Here is a 19,255-nt window from a genome sequence, read left to right as displayed (position 1 = left end):
ACATTTGATTTGCAGGTGATAAGAGGGAGATTTTGAAATGGAGAGGAGACAGAGAATTGTGTTCTCAATTTTTTTCTAGTCAAAATACTTATTTTTTAAATGGGTTAAATGGAAATATAAATATTATGAACCTGCCTTAAGTTTCTAATGTATTTTACTTTAACTGTCCAAAATTTATATAAAATAATTCATGACCCAATTTCTTTTTCAATGTATACTCTAGAATCTCAGATTTATTTGCATATCTGAAATAAATTCTCTCCTTGACTGTGAGTATTACAGATTTGAAAAGAGAGAACTGCAGCGATCATATCAACCAGGCCCTCAGTTCTAAACACAAATGCATGGGAAGAAAAGAGAGAGGAGACGTTTATTTCATTTAAGTGGGAAATGATGGAATTCTCAATGAATGGTGATGAGAAAATTGTATTTCCTACCTCATACTATATTCTTTTACAATGTTGTACAATCACCACCTTTATTAAATTCTAAAACATTTCACCAGCCCCAAAGAAAACCCCATACTTAATAAGCAGTCATTCTCCATTTGCTCCCCACCTCATCCCCTGGAAACCACCTATCTGCTTGCTACCTCTATGGATTTACTTTTTCTGGTTATTTCATTTTCATGGAATTATGTAGTATGTGACTTTTTGTGCCTGGCTGCTTTGATCTTTTAAGGAACTGCCAAAGTTTTTTTTCTGAACTGGCTACACCATTGTACATTTCGAAGAGTATGTGTGAGGGTTCCAACCTTTCCACAGAAGTTATCATTATTGTTTGTTATCATTATTGTTTTAATCATTGTCTTCCTGGTAGATGTGAAGTGATATCTCATTATGGATTTAATTTGTATTTCCCTAAAGACTAATGGTGTTGAACATCTTTTCATGCGCTTGGCCGTTTGTTCATATCTCTGAGGAAATGGTTCTTCAGATTCTTCATCCATTTTTAAATTGGGTTGTCTTTATATATGTTGGGTTCTAGATCCTTATCAGTTATATGATTCACAAGTGTTTTCTCCCAATCTGTAGGTTGTCTTTTCACAAATTTTTAATTCTGATGAAGTTCAGTTTACCTATTTTTTCTTTTGTTGCTTGCATTTTTTGGTGTTATACCCAAGAATCCACTGCCAAAACCAAAGTCATAAAGATTCACCCCTATGTTTTCTCCTTTAATTTTATCATTTTTGGACTTGCATGTAGCTCGCTCTTTAGATACAGATTTATTAAATTTATTCTGTGGATGACTCGATGTGCTTTATCAATCTGATTCCCTTTTAAGTATTATCTTCTGTTTAACTACCATATTTAGTTTTATTTTAAATGTTAATTCCAGTACAGTAAATATACAATGTTATATTAGTTGAGTTCCAGTTTCAGGATTCAACAATTCTATACAATATTCAGTGCTCATCACAATAAGTGTACTCTTTTTCTTTCTTTCTTTCTTTCTTTCTTTCTTTCTTTCTTTCTTTCTTTCTTTCCTTCTTTCTTTCTTTCTTTCTTTCTTTCTTTCTTTCTTTCCTTCTTTCTTTCTTTCTTTCTTTCTTTCTTTCTTTCTTTCTTTCTTTCCTTCTTTCTTTCTTTCGAGAAGGCACACATGCATGCAAGCAGGGAGGAGGACAGAGGGAAAGGGAGAGAGAATCCTATGCAGACTTCAAACCCAGCATGGAACCCCACACAGGGCTCTAACTCATGATCTTGAGATCATGACCTAAGTTAATGAATGTATTCTTAATCTCCTTCACCTATTTCACATCCCCCCTCCCACTTCCCCTCTGGTAACTATGTGTTCTATATAATTAAGAGTCTGGGTTTTTTGTTTGTTTCTTTTCTTTTCTTTTTTTGTTCATTTGTTTTGTTTCTTAAATTCCACATGAGTGAGATCATGTCATATCTGTCTTCCTTTACTATTTCACTTAACATTTTACCCTCTAGATCATCTATGTTGTTGTGAATGGCAAGATTTCATTCCTTTTTATAGCTGAGTAATATTCCATATATATATATATATATATTCTCTCTCTCGATTTCTCATATCCATATATATATATGAGAGATCGAGAGAGAGAATATCTAAATATATTCTATTATACGTATTCTATAATGGAATATATATCATATATATAAAACCTCTTCTTTATCCATTCATCTATCAATGGACACTTGGGCTGCTTCCATAATTTGTTTATTGTAAATAATGCTACTACAAACATAAAGGTGAATATATCCCTTTGACTTAGTTGCATTTTGTATTTGGGGGTAAATACCAAGTAGTGTGATTATTGGATCATAGGGTAGTTTCTATCGTTTAACTTTTTGAGGAACCTCCACACTGATTTCCATAATGACTACACCACGTTGCATTCCCAGCAACAGTACAAGAGGGTTCCCCTTTCTCCACATTCTTGCCAACACCTGTTGTTCCTTGTGTTTTTTATTTTAGCTATTCTGATAGATGTGAGGTGATATCTCATTGTGGTTTTAATTTGCATTCCTCTGATGATGAGTTATTTTGAGCACATTTTCGTTTGTTTGTTGGCCATCTAGATGTCTTCTTGGGAGAAATGTCTGTTCATGTCTTCTGCTCATTTTTTAACTGGATTATTCTTTCTTGGGTCTTGTGGTTTATATAAGTTTTTTTTAATATATTTTGGATGCTTATCCTTTATCAGATAAGTCATTTGCAAATACCTTCTCCCATTCAATAGGCTGATTTTTTATTTTGTTGATTATTTCCTTTGCTGGTAGAACCTTTTTAATTTTGATGTAGTCTCAATAGTTTATTTTGGCTTTTGTTTCCTTTCCCCAGGAGACATATCTAGAAAAACGTTGTTATGGCTGGTATCAGAGAAATTCCTGCTTGTGCTATCTTCTAGAATTTTTATGGTTCCAAGTCTCACATTTAGAGTTTAACCCACTTTGAGTTTATTTTGTATTTGGTGTAAGAAAATGGTCCCCTTTCTTTTTCTTTCTTTCCTTCTTTTTGCATATAGCTGTCCAGTTTTCCCAACACCATTTGCTAAAGGGATTGTCTTTGTCCCATTGTATATTCTTGCCTCCTTTGTTGAAGATTAATTGACCATGTAATCATGAGTTTATTTCTGGACTCTCCATTCTGTTCCATTGATCTATGTCATTTTTGTGGCAGTACTGTACTGTTTTGATTACTACAGCTTTGTAGTATATCTTGATGTCTGGAACTGTGATACTTCCAGTTTTGTTCTTTTTCAAGAATGTCTTGTATTTTCAAATGTTACTCCCCAGTTAATTATGGTCTGTAAAAAGACAAAACTATAAATATTTTAGAAATACAAGTATTTTTATAAACTTATCATTAATTTTATTCAGAAAGCACCAAAACCAAAAGAGAAAAGATGTTTAAGTTCCATTGCATTTAAAGTTTTCATTTGTCAAAAGACATCTCAAAAAGAATTTTTAAAAATATGCTTTTATTTGAAATTGTGAGAAAACATTTGCTGTACATAAAATTGATATGGGCTACTTTTCAGAAAATATAAAGAAGCTCTATGAACCAATAAAGAAAAAAGGATAAATTAATAGAAAAATGGCCAAAAGATCTGAATGAGCACTTCCAAAGAGACAAAATTTCCAAGAGCCAAAAAATGTATGAAAAGATGCTTACCACAAGACAAATAAGCAAACTAAAACCACAATGAGATACCATTAACCTTTCACAAATTTGAGAAATATTAAAAAGTCTACCAGTGTACCTAGTATTGATAAAGAGGTAGAGCAAACGGAGGTCTATCATATACTCTTGGCGGAAGTGTTTTATAATGCCATCACTTTGGAAAACAATTTGTAATTACCAAATAAAATTAGAGTGGTATATATTGTATAGCCCAACAATTTGTCTTCTAGGTATATCCCCCAGAGAATATCTTGTCTGTAATCACAGGGACACATGAGTTTGGATGTTCACAGCCACAATATTTTAATAGCAAAAGTAAGGAAGCAACCTAAAGGTTTATAAACTGGATAAGTATGGTCTATTAATACAGTCGATTACTAAACAAAATTGATGATAAAAGAACCATACCATTAGGTAGGATTGGGTTTGAGTTGAGTGTTAAATGATACAATACCCTAGTGGCTTAAATGCATTACTAATATTTAAATGTAGCAGATATTTTGGTGCCACTGATCAAGGGATGAAAAAACATGAGGGTATGGGTAACAGAAGTCTAACAGGCTGAGCCTCAGTTAGCATAATCTCTGACATATTAGCCTCCATTTTTCCCTCAAACCCATGTCTCTCAAATCTAGGTGATTGCCATAGGTTTGTAAACTTTTTTATAACAACCATTAACCCTGTTGCCTGCTGTTCCTTCAGGCATTAGATTTGATGAAACTATGCTCCAAATCTGTAGTTTTCACCTATGCTCCCATTGTAATATCTCAGATTTACTGCTCTTGTGTGGATGATCTCTCACTGTCGGTTTTCCTTGCCCTGGCAGGAAAAGAAAGCAATTATTCTTCCTACGCTCTCCTTCCATAGTTCACAGTTTGGGGGCTGAGGAGGAAACTGCAGGAAGCTAGTTCTGCCTCCCTGTGTACATGACCAGGTAGGTTTCTCTTTATTTCCCACATTTCTGAGGACAAACTTTTCTACCACTACCTCTTTTTGCTGACTTATTGTGAAGCTAATGAGCCCTTAAGCATTAATATCCTCTTATTTGCACAGGTTTTTTCAAAAGATCTGGAAAAAGCCCCAGCAATGTGTTCACATTGTAGAACTGGTGTATTTAAACAGGAATGAGTTAAGACCACTATCTATTTCCACTCTAACACACCCTTCAGAAAACTTCAACTCATGTTGAGTGACACTACAACAGCTCAGAGCATTTTTGATCCTTGGTTAAGGAGAAGTTGAACTGGGAATACATTAATAATATTTGAGTTGGATATAAACCAGTATCAATTTATATCTCTTTATCTATCCATCCACCTAACCATATAGATATAATTACATAATAGATGTAAATAATTATATAATAGGTACAGCTATACAAAGATAAAGGTAGAGATGGGAGAGAGAGAAGCAGATATTCTTAGTAGTCATTTCTGGGCATGATGAAGTTATTGCTAAGCATTTATCTGTAGTAATGGCTTGCAGGAATATTTGCATTGGCCACTGTGCTGGCTCATCTGGTAAGAACAAAAGTGAAGGGTTAGAATTTATATTATGATTTGAACATATATTATTGTGTTAACCACCCAAATTATATAAATACAGGGAGAGAATTTAGGCTGAGATGCATGGAACCAGAAGCTAGTCTGTAGAAATCTTTCCAATAGCTCATGTATGAAGAAATTTGATAGAAATGTTCCTAAATTTGTCAACAATCCTGAAAGTTTGTATGATATTACTGATAATGTATTATAAAGCTAAACTTTTTCTAAGTGTATCAATGTATTTTAAAAATTTTGGGTCAAACGTGTAGGGAGGAAAAAAGTTTCCCTCCAACCTCTTGAGATCCCTGGTGGGGTCTGAAATTTAAATCAACAAAGACAGATTAACAGGAGGAAAGTACAAAAATGTATTTAATGTGTTACCTGACACAGGGGCCTTCATTAGGAAATGAAAACTTCAAGAGATAGTTAGATTGGAATATTTTTATGCTAGGCTTGATGAAGTGTGGGTAGCTGTGTAGAAATATGGTAGGTTAAGGAGTATGGGCTAAGTGCAGTATACTGGTGAAACTTAGCAAGGTGGTTTGTGAGATTCTTCTTGGCATCATCCCTTTGTCTTCAGACATAAGGAGGCTTCTTTCCTCCAGGTGTAGGGAGGGCGTCTGAGGGTTTTATGACTTGTTTCAGGTGAGAAGGGCTGGGAAGGTCAGAGTGACATTCCTGTGTATTCAAATTCCTTCACCTTAAATACCCCATATCAAGGTGCCATATTTTGAGGAGAGCTCATCCTAAACTCCATCTCATGCTAGCAGTTATAGGAAACTATTCTATTATGGCTATAGAAAATCATATTATACAATCATTGTCATTTGGAGAAGTACTCAAAGAAGACACCATAAAAATGCATAGAGGGAACCTGGTTGGCTCAGTCAGTTAAGTGTCTGCCTTTGGCTCAGTTCATGATCTCAGGTTCCTGGGATGGAGTCCCATGGTGCGCTCCTTGCTCAGCAGGGAGCCTGCTTCTTTCTCCCTCTCCCTCTGCCTGTTACTCCTTCTGCATGTGCTCCCTCTCTCTCTGTCAAATTAATAAATAAAATCTTTAAAAAAGAAAATATGTAGAAAAAAATTATATAGATATGTCTCACAATTAAAAATACTGTTACTTTTCTGTATTTTGAGGTACTTAGTAGCTCTTTAAAATGAATATTTTGTTCTGTGTTTATTGTCTCACCTCAATAAGTATTTATTTTTTTATTTATTTTTTTTTAAAGATTTTATTTATTTATTCTTGAGAGATAGAAGGAGAGACAGAGCCAGAGACACAGGCAGAGGGAGGAGCAGGCTCCATGCACCGGGAGCCCAACGTGGGATTCGATCCCGGGTCTCCAGGATCGCGCCCTGGGCCAAAGGCAGGCGCCAAACCGATGCGCCACCCAGGGATCCCCAATAAGTATTTATTTTTATACTTCATTTTATATTTTTAAATTTGCTTTTCTTCTGAGGTACCCACAAACTGCATAAGGTTCAGGATCCCTAAAACCTAGATGTGCCCCTGCCTGTGTTACATCTTCTGAGGGAGATGCTGTAGAAGTCGGCCCTCAGTAGAGTCATCATCCTGGGAGGCCGCTCCTTTGGAGCCCTTGCCACATAAAAGTGAACATATAAAAAGGATGTAGAATTTTGATCTCTGATTGATAGAGCTGTGTATATTGTCCTTCAACTTCTTTTCTCACATGAGCATTTTTTGCCTCTTCCTTTTCTACTTGTGCAGCTTCCCCCCACTCTTGGTAAGCACCTACCCCTGGTAGCACCTGACCCAGAGCTTCTTGGCACTCATGACCCTACTACCACTCTGAGACATCCAATGCCTAACTTCCAGCCACTGCTAGAAGATTTTACCACAAAAACTCCAGCACTCTCATGGAACATGGTTTTATACTTCAAATGTCAAAGAAACAGCTAATGAATCCCTTCTTCCAAGTTTCCCTTTGTCTGGAATCCTGCCTCCCTGCTGGCCACTGCCATCAGGAACTCATGTCATATTGCTGTCCTGACCAAAGCAAGAAAGTTCAGAGAAACCTCATTCCTCCAGTGGCTCTTCTGAGAAAGAGAGGGGAAAGCTTCTATCAAAATTTGGAGATGGATTTCCAAGAATTTGTAACAGAGAAATCAATGTTCTTTGTAGCTGGATTTGACCTAACCTATGAAATCACAAAGAAGAAAAAAACCCATTGCTTTATTATTTTAATTCAATTACTGCTGGCTTAAATGATTTTCCCTGAACCCACAGGAAACTTAATCACCATCCTCAACCTTTTTTTAAGGCAAATTGTGCTTTTGCATTACAAATAACCGGCTTAATAAATGATTGTTAGGACGCAAACTGTTGGTGCATTGAGTAAACAAACTATTTCTTTCCAGTTTGTAAAGCTAGAACTCTCTTCTGCTATTTCCGTAATTGGAGCCGGTTGCTGGGTAAGCCACCACACTATCTATCACCTAGGTGTCACTGTGGCGAATTATTAAAATGAATCCAAGTACACGGTATTTATCCCTATGCCACCTTTATTTCTTTTCTGAAGTGCAGAGTGAACCTTTATGAGATGCACTTAATTTCTGCAAGAAGGTGCAGAAGCTGTAAGAACTCTCATTCCCTCTCCATTGCTATGCTTCCAGGGATCACTCATTGTGTCTGTTTAAAGTAGTGATAATTTGAGATTCAGTGCAGGAGATCAGTGGATAGTCCAACCTGACATAGAGCAAAAGCCCCGAAAGGATAGAGACCATAACCTTCTGTACATTGCACGAGTCTCCATTCAAGTTTTCCAAAGCTGCCTTGGGCACCCCCACTTCTTCCTGGCCCATTGGTTTTCATTCAAGGATGTAGAACTAAGCCTGATGGTAATACCTAGGACAGTGCCACTCAAACTGTGGTCCTCAGATCATGGCTGGTCTACAAACTGTTGCCAATCAATCCCAACAGAAATACAGAAACACAGAATTGGGAGTTTGCATTAGAAACTTTTATAATCAGTTGACACTGCTGCACCAAGCACATCCCACTGCCCAACCAAGCACATCATCGGTGAACTTGTTTTTTGAAACAGGGAACACCCAGTTTGGATGTTATCAAACTCGCCTGGTAGTTGTATATAATGAGAGCTGCAAGCTGGTCAGGCACTGCGAGACCATGTATTGGTCTACAAGAGATGGGAAGTACAAAAACATATTTTAAAGAGCTAGTTCTTCACGATAGTTTCAAAAGTTTGGGTTTGGGCTATTGAGAGTGAGCTGAGAGGCAGAGGAAGTTAAATGCAAGTTGGCACGACTCCAGGGACTTCTATAGAGAGTCCTGATTTCTACACAAGCTCAGAGTACTTTTCTCCTTGTACTTGAAATCAGTGTCCTAGGGTAAGGTGTGTTGGAGGCCAGCGTGGATAATATTCCACTGTGAACTGCCTCTTCAGAGACAACAGAGCACTCTCCTTCCATGCAGCAGAACAGAAATAACTTGCATGCTTACTGCACTGATGTCCAAAAGAAAAGCCACACAGGGACATCTAGTGGCAATGGGAAATCACCAAAATGCTCTAGAGGAGTCCAAGAATTTCCAAACCACGAGCTGTTTGGGCACATTAGGTTCATTTATTGAACTTTACCTCCTACCCTAGCAGATGAACAACTGCATTTGAAGGCAAACAGAGGTCAGAAGGATTTGCAGCCCCCCGAAATGGAGCCCCTGAATCTTTTTACCACTTGTTAGACCACACCTTAATGAGTCACTGTGTAGCCAAATGAAGCAGAGTGAGGACAACAGATATATTCTTCAGGCCAGTGCACTGAGGAGGGTATATGGATGGGAGACCCTCATTTTGTGGGCAATTACTTCCATACTCTCTTTCTAGTTGTCTGTAAAACAGACATGACCCTTGAGAGGTAGAAAAGACGCAAAGCTTCAAAATAAAGTGAATACATTAAAAACAGTCCTCTAAACTTGCTGATCTATAAATTAGCATCAGCAGAACTCTTAATGAGGGTTACTCGTGCTTCACAGCAAGATGACAAAGCCAAATCAAAGCCAGCCACCCAGATTGATAAAACAAAGCCCTCAGAAGAGTCAGCCTGCTCCTGGCCTTTGATGGTAGGACTGAAGCAGAAATGAGTATGGTTGCATCAGAAATTCATTGTCAAAAGCTGACTCTTTCACAGGCAGACAGATGTGCAAATAAATTAGATTAGGTCTAAATTAGCTGATAAAAATCAGAGTGGATTTTATTATGAGAAAAATATTGAAAGTCTGTAACCACTGATTTTTGCCTCCTCTGCGTGTAGCAAGGTCAAATTTTCTGTACTACAACTCACGCACCCTGGTACAGCTTTTATAATAGTATCTAATTGATATAAACTCAAAGTCCTCCCTTCGACCCACCTATCCCCAACCTCTAATGACAAGAAGACTCTTAAATTTGCCCATTCATGCTCACCAACCCTCCTCTTGAGTACAATCGTCCATTGTAGGCAAACTCTTACTGCAGTTCAAACTAGTTATTTGAGCAATTTCTCTTTTCAAGGTTCTCCTCTTTCCCCAATGAAATTTGGGCACACGAAGAAGTTCATACTGGGGAGGTGGTCTCCAGTGTCTGTGTTGTATTTTTCTCCTGGCTTCTGCTTTTCTGAGCAGTAGTGTTTTCTTCTGCTCTCCTACCTCTGACTGGCCTGTCTAAATCCACTCTGACTGGTCCACACTGGTGGAATTCCTGGTCTGTGCTCTCAGCACATTTAGTGACTGGTAATATCCCCCATTCCCACCCAACTTCTGTCCCTTCCCAGTCTCCACCTCTACTATCCATCTGCTCCTGCAGCCTCTGCTATGGCCCTCAGTAGAATCCACCCTCACTGCAGGACCTCTGTGATAGGACCACCTGTTCTCAGCTATCCCACCCAGAACACATCAGAACCTCAGGAAACAGTCTATGAAGATGAACCAGGTGAGGCTCCAGGGTCTTATTTCTGGACCTCTCCCTTACAAATCACATGACACTTATATTACTACCCTCATATTGCCACAGAACCCCTGTGAGATGCACTCCTCCCAGAGTTCATGATAAGAAGCAGGGCCTGGGGGTCTGGGGGGGTGTCAGTTAGTTGAGCACTGGACTCTTGATTTCAGCTCAGGTTAAGATCTTAGGGTTATGAGATTGAGCCCAATCTCTGGCTTTGATCTCAGTGGGGAGTCTGCTTGGGATTCTCTCTCTCTCCCTCTGCCCTTCCTCTTATTCATGCTCTCTCTCTCTCTCTCTCTCAAATAAATAAATAAATAAAATCTTTTAGAGAGAGAGAGAGAGAAGCAGGGCATATTAGTTTCTTAGGACTCCTGTGATACACAATTAGTGTTTCACAAGTTGAAACAACAGAAGTTTATTCTCTCCCAGTTCTTGAGACCAGAAGTCTGAAATCAAGTTGTCAGCAGGGTTGGTTCTCTCTGAGGACTCTGAGGGAGAATCTGTTCTATGACTCTACTCACTTCCAATCGCTGCCAACAAACAACCCTTGACATTCCTTGGCATGAAGTTGTCTAATTCCAGTCTGCCTCCCTCTTTCCATTATCTTCTTCTCATTGTGTAGACTCTGCCTCTGTTCCTTCTTCCTTTCTCTTACAAGGATTTGGTATTGGATTTAGGACCCATCTTGATTCAGAATAATCTCAAGTCAAGATCTTTAATTTAATTACATCTACAAAGATCCTTGGTTCACATAAGACCACATTTCAAGGTTCTAAGGGTTAGGACTTGTACACATCTTGTTGGAGGGGGGCACTATTAAACCAATTACATGCCACATAGTTCTCACTGGAGCCATATCTTCTCACAAAAGCCAAGGGTGTGTAGGTCCCCACAGGGTATCCCAGTAGCATATCATTCCTAGATGCAGTCTCTCTGAACCACATTATTTTTGTATCAAAAGCATTTTTGCTTCCTGTTCCTCTTCAAAGAAGAGTTCTCTGATGTCATATTTTCTTTTTTTTTTTTTTTTTCCTACTTCTGGGCCCCTTAGTTCTAGAAAGTACTTACTTTCCCCTTTCCTGGGTTGGTAAAGTCTTAGGGGTAATAAAGTCTCAGGGCATGCACTAATGGCAAAAACTGTGTGGTTAAAGAGAGATTAAAGTGTTTTTGTTAACATATTTTAAAAATATTGTCTCTATTATATATGCAAAGATGCACAGAATCTGTTATACTAAGATACTGTCCCCACATGGCAACATCTCAACAAAAACTTTAAGGGAGAAATCCAGTCATGGAAAATAATATAAAATTTCACTATGGATAAAAATGCTAATCATGAGCACCCACTAATCCTAAGTTTGTGTATAATCTTCTCTAAAGTACAAAATATTTTTCGTTCAGTTGCTCACTTATTTTTTTCAATTTTAATTCCAATATAGTTAACATGCAGTGTTATATTAGTTTCAGGTATACAATATAGTGATTCAACAATTCTGTATATTAGTGCTCATAAGAGTACAAAATATTTTTAAAGTATTGTTCAATAGATAGCATATAATTTATTTAGACTTTGACAAAGCTATAGTTCTAGGTCTTGGAAGAATTTGTTTACCTCTACCCTCTATGTTATAATGTTTTATTCTAAAACATTTAAAAATGTAAATAAAAGTAGAGAAACAGTCTCCATGAACATATCAGTCAGCTTCAACAGTTCAAAACTCAAGACCAATGTCACTTTCTTTACACTGACCCCTTCTCCTTCTCTATTCCATCCTTGAAGATGAAATTGTCTTGGACATCACATCATCTGTAAAATACTTCAGAGAGATTTCTAAAAGATGGAGACTTTTTTTTTTGCATATTCGATATCATTACCACACCTGAAAATATTAAAGGAATTATTTTTTAAAAAATATTATTTGATAGCAAATATACAATTGTGTTCACGTGTTCCCAATTACTTACTGATTTTCACTTTGTTTTTGAATTAGAATCTAAATGACATCCATACATGGGGAGATGATAAATCTCTTAGATTTCTTTTATCTATAGGTTCTCTCTGTGTGTCTTTGTTTTTTTTTATTTCTTATACTGTCTTTCTTCAATTTTTTGTTGAAAAAAATGAGTTGTTGTATCTCTAAAGTTTTCCTTAGTCTGAATTTTTAATTGCATACTCATGGTGACTTGTGTCCTTTGTATTTCCTATAAATCTGTATTCAAAATTAGAGACTGTAGAGACTCATGCTGGCTTTTTTGGGGGTTCTGTTTCATATGTGGTATTGTACACTGCCCTCAGGGATAAATTATCCCTGGTTGTCTTCTTTTTGTGATGTTAGTGGCCATTAATACTTGTTTAGATCCATTAATTCATAAGGTATTGAAAAGATAGATTATTTCTTTAATTATTAACTAGTTTGCTTCTATAAATACATATTTCCCTCTCAACAGCAACTGATTATGCTGAAGTACAGTTTGTAAACTCTTGGTTCTTTATTTTTAAGTTTTCAAAAATAATAAGGCCCCTAATAGCCTTCAAAGAAGATAATACATATGATCTGCTTAGTATATCATATATACAATAGGTATATATGTACACATACGTATGTGTATATATTTGTAAGTATTTCATCAACTCATGGATTTAAATACCTTTGATGTCTTACAATTGATTGCAATTATTGTTCTTACTGGTACTCAAATCACCCTGGCTTTGACATGGGAGTCTATTCATTTAGCCCCTTAGGAGGCCTTTTGAGATGACACACCAGTAGTCTTGAATAGCATCCTTATTTTCTAATGTGAAACCCAGTTCATCTTACATTTCCGGCAGGGGTCTGTTAGTTCTTTTCAGTTAACATAGATAGAAAAGGGGATCCCTGGGTGGCTCAGCAGTTTAGCGCCTGCCTTTGGCCAAGGGCGCGATCCTGGAGTCCCGGGATCGAGTCCCACGTCGGGTTCCTGGCATGGAGCCTGCTTTTCCCTCTGCCTGTGTCTCTGCCTCTCTCTCTCTCTCTCTCTCTCTCTATGTCTATCATAAATAAATAAAACATAGATAGAAAAAAGGTTATATCTGTTTTGTTTTGGATGAAACACATCATAAATTCATACTAATACCTCCAACTCAAAATCTAGAGTACTGGCTTTTTCATAACTGAATTCATAGCTATATCTCCTTTCTGCCATGCCCCCAAATCTTGATTTTCAAAGACGCCAATTACTCATTGGCTTTATTTCACACGGGGTCTCATACAAAAAAGTCTCAGAATATTAACACTACCACCAATTATACCATTATGGAAACAAGATTTTTTATGTGTTTTTTATGTTCTTTGGTCCCACTAAGGATGTATGGTCAATCTGTTATGCTATAAAGTCATTTGGGATAGTTCCTCTGTGCCTCAACAGGATATGCTTTGAGGTTTCTTTCTTTCTTTTTTTTTTTTTTTTTTTTTTTTAGGAGGGAGAGAGAAAGAGAGTGAGCACAAGCAGGGGCAGAGCCAAGCAGGAAATCTGATGCAGGGCTCAATTCCAGGACCCTGGGATCATGACCTGAGCCGAAGACTGATGCTTAACCGACTGAGCCATGCAGGAGACCCTAGGTTTCTTTTTCCTTTGACTTTCTATGTTTAGGAAATGCTCTTTATGATTAATTTTATTATTGTGGAAAATATTTATATTTCCAAAGTCATATCTTCAAAACAAACTTTTTAAAGAAAAAAAAGAATAGTTTCTATTCTTCTCCTTTCTACTCTGCCCTCTTCTTCTCCTACTGTCAACTATTTTTTTCTGAACCTTATGGTTTGTCTATTAATTCTTAAAAGCACACGTGCATGCATGTGCACCTGAGTGTGTGCCCCCCACACACACACACATTTTTTTGTGCATCCTGGAGATTATTCCATAGTTAACACAGAAATTTTCCCATTCTTTTTCATAGCTGCATAATAATCCATGTGTATCATAGATTATTCAGCTATTCCCTATTGGCTAATATTTGGATTAATTGCAGTATTTTGCCATTACAAATGGTACTTCAGTGAATACAGCCTTGTTCACAAGTACTTTCATATTTTTGGCCGCATATATTTGGGATGGATTCCTAAAAATGGGTATCTATGTAATTTTCCCAGTTCACATTTTGAAATGTATTTTAAAACTCTAACTTAGAATTCTAAATATAACAGTTACTGTTTTAATTTTTGGTAAAAGGTTTGGGGTGATTTTTGAATTTGTGGATTTAAAATTCATTTGTGTGACAGAACAATGAGAAGTTGTGATTTTTCTAGTGGAACAATATACTATTTCTCCATAAAATAGTAATAAATTTAAAGTAATCAAAGAAACTAGGTGCCATTTTAAAAGCAATAACCGTGACTATATTACATGTATGCAATATAAAATCACCACCATGAGCATAAATGTCCCAGGAAAAAACAAAAATGCTAAATTAGATCTCATCAGCTGTTTCTGAGTCTTCCATTTACTTTCATTTGGCCACAGTTTATTCTGCTCTATGTTAATGTAAACTACTAGAAGTGATCAAACATTAATGGTTTTAACTACTGTTTCTGACAAGTGAGTGATTTAATAGTGTTACACTGGAAGTGCCATGATTTCTGTATATATAATCCAAGGAAAAGGAAACTTTTCTAGCCAAAAAAGCCTTTAAAACTTCATCGTCCCTTATGGTAACATCAAGAGTACAATCTCAGGGAGGAAAATTCAGCTACCAGGGAGTACACATCTAAGTTCAGAACATGCCGGTAAGAAGGTATGTTTTCACAGAGGTCAATTAACAGTACCTTGATCCTTTAACAATTCAGCAAATGCTTAAAAGATGACCAAATATTCCAGCACACTCTCCATACCATGTAGGACATAATAATTTGGAACAAAAATAGATAATTTGGATCAAATATAAGAGGATCAGGGATCCCTGGGTGGCTCAGCAGTTTAGCGCCAGCCTTTGGCCCAGGGTGTGATCCTGGAGTCCTGGGATGGAGTCCCACATCGGGCTCCCTGCATGGAACCTGCTTCTCCCTCTGCCTATGTCTCTGCCTCTCTCTCTCTCTCTCTCTCTCTCTCTCTCCCGCTGTGTGTGTGTGTGTGTGTGTGTCTCATAAGTAAATAAATTTAAAGAAAGAAATATATATATATAGACCAATGTTGAAATAAAGTTTCCTTAGTCATTTTGACTAAATTCTGGCACCAATTTGACAAAAAGTCAAAAAGAACTAGAGAAATTTCTGTATCCATTTATATCTTTTTGGTTCAGTTGTATAGATCAGAGGCTAACAAACTTTTTCTATAAAAACATTTAGACTTCATGAACTAAAAGGCAAATTCAACTGTTAACATAAGTACTTTCATAACAAGAGAGAAAACAAATTTCCACAGTCTTTGTAGGAAATTCGAAAGATTACAATAATAATGGAGCACAATTTTGTTTCTGTAATTCTTCTACTAGTGAGAAGAATGGAATTTTATTCAAAGGTACCATTTTGCTTAATTGGGATTCAAGGTTTGTATGCCCAATCATCAAATTTAGTGCAAATGTTCATTAGAAAACAACAACAGCAAAAAATTAGCTTATGGGCCCAATAATAACAAGTAACAGGTCAGATGTGGCCCATAGGCCATAGCAGACTAGACTCTGGCATAGATAATTCCCATTTTAGCACAGGTTCAGTAAGTTCAACAAATCCTTTTGCTTTCCTTTTGCCTTTTTTACAAGCCCTAAATTAAAGGATCCCTATTGGAACACAAACTCTGCAAGGCAAATATCCTCATTTGTCTACCATTGATGTATACCAGGTACCTAGAACAGTGCCTGGCACATAGGAGGCCCTCAGTGAATATTTCTTTCATGAAGCAATGAATAAAACATTCTCTGCTTTTTTACATATAGATACTTGGACTAGAGGAACCTCACTAAGTCTTAGAATCAACATGCTGGGAGCCAAGAATTAAAAAGACCAAGGAATCCTATTTCACTTACTTCTGGGCATTCTATTTGTTCGCCCCACAAATACTCACTGCTACCAGTAACTGGTCTAGTGAAATGATAGCATGGTTCATGTCTGAAGAAATTTCATAGAAGGAAACCTTAAAAGGGGAGTAATGATGCATTTTTTTCTTGAAAATTAAAAAAATGATCATTTGATTTGGGTGGCATCACACTGGCTATTCAGAAAAAGATTAAATTTTACTTAATTAAAATTAAAGATTAATCTTCTAAGACATTAAGCCACAAAATGCTATTTAACTCACAAACTTATCTTTGACCTCATTAATAGAGGCTATACGCTTTCTACTCTAATTATTCCCACATCCTGCTCTTCATATTTTATCCACTGGAAAAAAAAGAAATCCAAAACCTGACTCTGGAACAAACAGAACTTCTAGAGTCAGAGAATATCTCAAATGTTTTTTTTCTAATTCAATCTCTTTCTTTTAAATGTGAAATACTGGAGAGAGCAAGAGTAGGTGATATGCAAGTGTGTCTTATGCAAGCTGGTGGCAAAACTATTGTTGGAACCAATACTTGGTTCTCAAGTCTAAATATATTGTTACGAAATATGAGTTATAAAGAAAAAGTAAATTACATCCTAGGAGTTATCAAGTTTATAGATTTAGCAGCTCAGACAAGAATTTAGCACAGCTCTTATTTTCATGATGAATACAATGCTTTGAAAGATAATATTCAACCATTCCAGCAAATACTAAAACAAAAATTTTCCATTTGGGCCAGTAATATTGTCTGTTCTATATTCAATACACCAATAGTCGGAAATTGATTAATTTTGATGAAACACTTGGTTGGGAGCAGGGTGCAGATGATAATTCAAGAGAACAGACTGGGCACAGTTTGGGAACCAACTTGATTATGGAGGCAATAAGGCTATCCAAATATTTGTTCCTTGTCCCATCTGTCTCCCTATGCAGCACATTGCAAATGAGAGGGAGAAGGCCAAGTTCACATACCCAGTATCGCATATTTTATTTAGTTATAACCATTGCTATCATACTGAGTATATAACAGATTACCACTAATCTGATAAAATTGTGACACATTAGGATGAATGCTGTTTTAGTGTTGTAGAGTTTATAAGATGCTCTACATGTGTTCCAATTGAACCTCATCAAACGTCATAACGTGAGCAGATGTGGTAGATTGATCGCATAAATAGCCTAAATTCTTTATCTCTCCATGCATCCATGCCCCTTCACCGTGTGACTTTGCAATTCTCACTAATGAGGTTGAGTCTGTTTCCTAGCACTTGAATTCTGCAATTCTCACTGTAATTCACATAGTGTGTTTTTTGGCCAATAACATGTTAACTGATGTGATGCATACAGAATCTTGCATGCATCTTCCATTGCTCTTTGCCGTGGCCACAGTTAATACACCAGGCTAGCCTACTGGAGCGAGAGTCAGCAAACTTTTTCTGTAAAAGACCAGATCGTAATTTTTTTTGGTTTTGTGGGCCAGGTGATCTCTATTGCCAATTCTTCAACTACTCAACTCTGCCACTGTGACACAAAAGTAGCCACAGAAAATATGAAAATCAATGAGCACAACTGTATTCCGATAAAATGTTATAAAACCAGCCCATGGGCTGGATTTGGCTGAAGAGCCATGGTTTGCTGACCCCTGTATTAGAGGATGAGCCACATGGAATAGAGATGAGTTGCCCCAGTAATCCTAGTGGAGATCATTTGGAATTAGCCAAGCTGCAGCCGATTCCCAGATACATAAGACAACCAGACACTCGTCCAGCAGCACTGCCTGGCCAATGTGTAGCTTACGGCAGACACATGAGCAAACCCAGCCAACATGAGCTCAACCCTGTGGAATCATTCGCAAAGCCACTGAGTCATGGGTGATTTGTTACACAGAATTATTGTGGCAGAGGATTATTCATACAGTAGGTGAAGTATTAATTTGGCCATTTTAGAATTAAAGATGGGGCTTAAGGAGGTTAAATACCGTGGTCATTATCTCAGGCAGCCAGAAAGTGTCAGAGCCAAGACTCAGATATAGGTGTTTTCAAATCCAGTGTTCTATTCACTACACAATCCTTTACTTTTCTTTCTCTGTTTGTTTACATGGAGATAAAGATATTGATATGTACAATTTAAGCTAAAAAATAAGAACTTCAGGCAGCTTCTAACTCTTTACTGTTTCCCCTTTTAGCTTTGAGTTATTAAAAATCATGTCACTCTGGCTTAAAGTTTGGATTATATTCCTTAGACTGCTAATGTGCATCTCTTCGTGGTGTATCATAGTCTATATTGTCCCGGTTCATATTTTCCAAAACTCCAGTAAAAGGAAATAACTTAAATGGCCTACTCTTGCACATAGCTCCTATTTCTCCATTTTACTGCTCCCATTTTATGCAGGGCTGTCAGGCCTTTCTGAATTAAATGTGACTTAGGGCCTGCGCGTGCTGACTGAGGGGGCTCATAGGTTCTATTGCTCATCCGCGATCTTGTACTTGAGCTGTCAAGTGTGAGAGATTGGTGCCAAATTCAACCCAACACAGCCCCTTCCCAGAAGTCTGCCTTTGACAACTCCTCCTTGTCAAATCCAACAGTTTACATAGGATATATAGTGAATAAAGTACTCTGGAAGATACGAATGTAGAGGTGCTGCTTCTGCTGATAGCAGGAACACCTATCAGCTTCCCACAGGGCTGACATTTCAGGCTGGCAGGGGGGAGATGATCATGGGATTTTTGTGCCGCTGTTTCTAAATGGATTGTAGAGGCACCCAAGGCAAACTCCCTCACGTCTCACCATCTGCCTCCAAGAAGAGTCAGTGTGAAGCAACTATGCAACTCAAAAAAAAAAAAAAAAACTTTTTTTTTTTTTTTTTTGGTATTTATAAAGTAGACTCTTCAGGTGAATGGCTTATACAACACATGCAAGAATCCCAAGGCTTGAATCTCTCTGCCTTAAAGTTTCATGCTTTAGGCACCAGAAACTCCATGCCCTTCTCCACACTGCCCAGGGAAATATCTGACCACAGAATCATTGAATGTGAGAGCAGGAGGGTAGCTGTTAGCAGTGTGTCGGTGCTTCTGGAGGTTC

The 19,255-nt window shown here is 37.3% G+C and overlaps 1 long non-coding RNA gene across 1 annotated transcript; it reads left to right on the top strand.

Moving 5' to 3' along the window:
• The first annotated feature begins 4,481 nt into the window (after positions 1-4,481).
• On the top strand, positions 4,482-7,542 carry LOC121479732. Its single transcript, XR_005984812.1, has 2 exons — positions 4,482-4,591; positions 6,931-7,542. It is a non-coding gene; the product is annotated as an uncharacterized LOC121479732 (long non-coding RNA).
• The last annotated feature ends 11,713 nt before the right edge of the window (positions 7,543-19,255 follow it).

This window comes from Vulpes lagopus, chromosome 21 (assembly GCF_018345385.1).
Source record: "Vulpes lagopus strain Blue_001 chromosome 21, ASM1834538v1, whole genome shotgun sequence".
Taxonomy (NCBI): domain Eukaryota; kingdom Metazoa; phylum Chordata; class Mammalia; order Carnivora; family Canidae; genus Vulpes; species Vulpes lagopus.
This window is presented reverse-complemented; position numbering and strand designations above follow the sequence as displayed.